Source organism: Nomascus leucogenys, chromosome 25 (genome assembly GCF_006542625.1).
Source record: "Nomascus leucogenys isolate Asia chromosome 25, Asia_NLE_v1, whole genome shotgun sequence".
NCBI classification, from domain to species: domain Eukaryota; kingdom Metazoa; phylum Chordata; class Mammalia; order Primates; family Hylobatidae; genus Nomascus; species Nomascus leucogenys.
Window position 1 is genome coordinate 14,874,573 of NC_044405.1, and position 5,517 is coordinate 14,880,089.

The following is a 5,517-nucleotide window of genomic DNA, read 5'->3' on the forward strand; positions in this document are numbered from 1 at the left end:
TCTCCAGGGCATGTCAGAAACCTTTATGGCAGACCCTCCCATCACAGTCCCAGAGGCCTAGGAGGGAAAAATGGTTTCCTGCGCCCTGTCCAGGACTCCACTGCTCTATACAGCCAGCCTCCCTGCTTTCCTTCTTTCTTTCTTTTTTCTTTTCTTTTCTTTTCTTTCTTTCTTTTTTCTTTTCTTTTCTTTTCTTCTTTCTTTCTTTCTTTCTTTCTTTTTCTTTCTTTTTCTTTCTTTCTCTTTGTCTCTCTCCCTCTCTTTCTCTGTCTCCCTTTCTCTTTCTTTTCTTTTCTTTCCTTTTCTTTTTTGAGACAGGGTCTTGCTCTGTTGCCCAGGCACAATCACAGTGGCATGATCAGAGCTCACTGATCCTTGACCTCCTGGGCCCAAGCAATCCACCTCTCTCAGTCTCCTGAGTATCTGGGACCACTGGTGGGAGCCATCATGCCTGGCTTTTAAAATTTTTTGTAGAGATGGGGTCTCCCTATGTTGGCCAGGCTGGTCTCAAATTCCTGAAATCAAGCAATCTTCCTGCCTCAGCCTCCCAAAGTACTGGAATTCAGGTGTGAGCCACCACTCCTGGCCCTGGGGATTACCTTTCAACATGACATTTGGAGGAGACAGACATCCAAACCATATCACTAGTTGATAGGTACATAGGTACTTATATTATTCTTCATTTCCTTTTCTATGTCTCAAATGTTGCAAAATAAATTTTTATAAAGAAAAGAGATTGGGAGCCACTCAGTTGGGTGGAGAAAGTGAATAATTTGAATGTCAAATATGGGGACTATAGGTCAGAAGGGGCTGGAAGTGCCATAGTGTTTGCTCCTTCTGACTTCACTTCTCTTTTCCTATTCCAGAATAATGTTGGGAAAGAAAAAATGTTATAGGAACCTCTTCCTTTTCTTCTAAGATCCAGAATCCTTACAGTTCTCTCCTACAGTTTCTCTCCTTCTTGGTTTGGATAGGCTACTGTTAGGGAAGTCAAGTTCAGAGTGAGTACTTGTTTTTGTAAAGTCACTGTGGTTTCTTATCTTTTGTGTTTTCCAAGCTGTTTTTGATTTAATATTTTCTAGTGCTCCCTTTATGCACATGTTTAGTGTACAAATTCTCTCACAAATAAAGCGTGACTGATATACAGCTAATATTCCTCCTCCACACAAACAAAAGGTCTTCTAGACAAGCAATAAATAAGAATCAATGTGCTTGGTGTCTGGTGCTCCAGAGTGGCTTACTGCATATCTCTCTCTTTGGTCAGCTGAAAAGAGGGAGGTGGTTTTAACTCAAGTTAATAAACAGTCCTGCTATTCCTTATGCTCTAACATACACCTGTGTCAACAGAAAATATCATGTTGCTTGTGTATATTTTCACTTAATACTTTGCTGCAGTGAGTTTTGCTCAAATGTCTTATTATGGTGGCTAGAGTAAATCTGAGTGTAGAATATTACTCTTTTTGTGTTATTTCAATGATTCTGTCCTCTTACCAGTATTATAGGACCAACAGGTTTGTATGTCCACTGTGCAGTAACATACCAATTACACGAAGACAACAGTGTTTGCAGCAGAGAAAGAGTCTAATGATGGCAGGGCAGTGAGCAAGGAGATGGGAGGAGACCCTCATATCCATCTCCCCGAGGAGTCCTGGGTGGGGGCTTTTAAGGGGATCATGAAGTATGAAGGGCTGGAAAATTGGGGCCATTGATTGGTCAGTGTAAGAGATATGAAACCATCAAGATGTGGAAACTCAGAATCATATAGGCCTCAGAATCACATAGGCTTCTTCAGGGAGTCAGCATCTTGTGGGGTCCTTCAGACCAGCTCACATCAGTAGTTTCATTGATACAAAGGACCTGAAAGAATATCTCAGATGGAAAACTTAACATCTTATAATGTTCACTTGTTTTTATCGATAGAGCAGGTAAGGGGAAATATAATCTTGTAATGGGTTGTAACCACCCAATGGGTTTACCTTGCCCATTGCCTAGACAGAGCCAATTTATTCAGAGGAATTGCAAGAATGAAAGAGTAATTCATGCAGAGCTGGCTGTACAGGAGACCAGAGTTTTATTATTACTCAAATCATTCTCCCTGAGCATTCGGGGATTGGTGTTTTTAAAGATAATTTGATGGGTAGGGGCTTGGGAAGTGGGGAATGTGGATTGGTCAGGTTGGAGATGGAATCATAGGGGGTGGAAGTGAGGATTTTTTTGCTGCCTTTTTTACTGGGTGGGATGGCAGAACTGGTTGAGCCAGATTACTGGTCTGCGTGGTGTTACCTGATCCATCCACTGCAGGGTCTGCAAAATATCTCAAGCATTGATCTTAGGTTTTACAATAGTGATGCTATCCCTAGGAACAATTTGGGGAGGTTCAAACTCTTGGAGCCAGAGGCTCCATGACCCCTCAACCTTAATTTCTAATCTTGTAGCTAATTTGTTAGTCCTGCAAAGGCAGACTTGTCTCCAGGCAAGAAGGGTGTCTTCTTGTGGAAAGGCTGTTATCAATTTTGTTTCGGAGTCAAACCATGAACTGAATTCCTTCCCAAAGTTAGTTTGGCCTGTGCCCAGGAATGAACAAGGACAGCTAAATGGTTAGAAGCAAGATGGAGTTTGTTAGGTCTGATCTCTTTCCCTGTCATAATTTCCTCAGTTGTAAGTTTTGCAAAGGCACTTTCAGGGTCTATGTGATTCTGAGGCAGTCATCACCGAACAACCAGGAGGAAGGAGGTCAGAGAGCAGCTGGCCTAGTGATGAACGCTGAGCCTGCTGCAAGCCTGGTTTAGTTTCCTTGCTCTTCCTCCCTTCTTCCCTGATTAATTTTATAAAGTATATAGGGACGATTTTTACCAGCATCCTGTGTATCAGACTCATTAATTCATGAAGAAGGACCAAGGTAGGGGTTTGGGGGGAAGGCAAAGGAGCCTATCACTCTTTTGTTTATGATTCAACCTAGAAAACTCGTTCGAAAACTGAAAGTATGCCTTCTCATCCCTGAAAATCTCTTTTTTATAGAAATCATTATTTTAGTTATAGTGACAGAGTAATGCTTTCTCAGGAATTTAGTATTTTTCATTGTTGTGGATTTTTTGGGTTGTTTTTGTCAGTTGTTGGTCATTGAAATCTGATCCCTCTATTGAAATTGAATTTGGAAGCTGAAGAACAGAAAGATTTTAATAATATTCTTAAAAATAAAAAGCTTTTTAAAGTGGCAATAAGGCTGGGTGCAGTGGCTCATACCTGTAATCCCAGCATTTTGGGAGACCAAGGTGGACTGATCACTTGGGGTCAGGAGTTCAAGACCAGCATGGCCAACATGGTGAAACCACGTCTCTAGTAAAAATACAAAACTTAGCTGGCCATGGTGGCACATACCAGTAATCCCAGCTACTCCAGAGGCTGAGGTAGAAGAATTGCTCAGACCCTGGAGGCAGAGGTTGCAGTGAGCCGAGATAATGCCACTGCACTCCAGCCTGGGCGACAGAGTGAGACTGTCACAAAAAAAAAGAAAAAAAAAAGAGTGGTAATAGTAGTGAAGTATTACCTGGATATGCTAGGATTTCGATCAAGGGAAAAGGTTTCCCCTAGGGACATTTCTCTATAAAGGTCTTGCTTAGGATGTGGTGTGGGTCGGGGGAGTTGGCCCTGGAGTCCTATTTATTGTGCATTAAAAAAACACATCAGGCACGATTCAAAGCCTTTGTCAGGTCATCAAAATCCTGTGATGCTGGAATGATGCATTTTATCACCTTGTTCTCAATCTTCTAACAGAATCCAAACACTTGACCAGCTATATGGTGAATTTCTTCAGTAAACAATTTGCACCTTGCAGTCATCTGAAACAGAAGAATTTTTCTACAGAATTATTTACTCCTTAAAAGCATATTTATTTTCCTGAATCACTTGCATTTGCTTACTTAGCCAAGAAATGGTGAAAAAGTCCTGGTTAGATTCTAAAATGCAGTCTGTAAAAATAGATATGTTGGTCTTGTTCATGCTCTATATTAATATGTAAAACAATGCCTGCCACATAATAGACGCCCATTAACCACCAAAAGAAAAAATGAATGAATGAATATGTTCTTCATATTTATTCTCCTACAATTTCAGGATACTGTTTTTTCTATTAATGTAACTCCGGCTAGTGGGAGATATGAAGAGCCTAGGAAATAGAAAAGAAGGAAACAGCTGGAACTCACAGGCAGGTCAGGGGACTCTAATCATCTTTCATTTTATACACACAAGATTAAAGATTCCCTCTGAGTTTTGATTAAGGATGCACAGTTATAAGATTAAATACCGGTGAGCCACATTAGAAAAGCTTTAACTCCAATCTCAGGATTCATCAAAACTCTTCCTGCTACCCGCTCCCTCACATTAAGCCGTCTTTACAACATGGGATTAGAGCAAACTATTTAAGACTTCATGTCCCCAGGCTCTTTATCACTTTTGCTGTACAGCTGTCCTCATTCTGATCACAAACTACTCTCTCATCAAGAATCAAAGCTCATTTCCCCTTGAAATTTCTGTTTATATCCGTGACTGAATTCATTCCAGCACCTCTACACATATTTATTTATTTTGGCGACCTGCAGGGTCCTATATCAGCTACAACATGCACTTTTGTCTTATGCGTTGTCATGAAACATATTAAAACTTAGTATGCTTGTCTGTTTTAGAAAAGACCTCTTTAATCATTCCAGTAATTATGCAAACACTCCCACAGGGCCAACAATAAACATGTCCTTCCCTTCCCGAGAAGCCTTCTGATTGTCTCCTTGGAAGCCACACCAAAGGGATTGGACAGAACGTGCAATTAATAACTCAAATGAGGAGAGGTTAATATGCTCATCAGGCGTCTGAGAAATAAAAGTGTCATTGCTTTATTAAAAGCTGTAATTCAGGTACAAGCTTAAATAGTAAAGATAAGACAATTTTAAAGAAATAAACGAAAGGACCAGAACAAAAAAAATATGTTGATCTTAACTCTAGATGAGATTTTAGATTCTGCAAACATATTTTCTTGGTTGATAAAGAATGAGATCCATTGACCTTTAAATGTATTATTTATTGCAAGAAAATGTAGAAGTCCAAGGAAACTCTACAGGGACTTTGCTACTTGAGGTTTGATAACCTGTCCATGAGTTTCCTAAGTACAGTGAATTTTTGAGGGTCCATTTTTATGTGGCCTCAGGAGATCAAATTTAATCATTTAGGTTTTCCTTTCTCCTATGTGGGAAGGGTGTAGGGGCTTGAGAAGCTCAGGGCTATTTAAAAAGACCTACATGGGTCAGACATGGTGGCTCATGCCTGTAATCTCAGCACTTTGGGAGGATGAGTGGGGAGGATCACTTGAGCCCAGGAATTGCAGGCTTCATTGAGCCTTGATCAAGCCACTGCCCCGGTCTGGGGAATAGAACAAGACCCTGTCTCAATAAAGTAAAGTAAAATGGCCTATACTATCTTTTTGTTGTTGTTGTTGCCTCACTTAGTATCAAAGAAGACTAAGAGAAA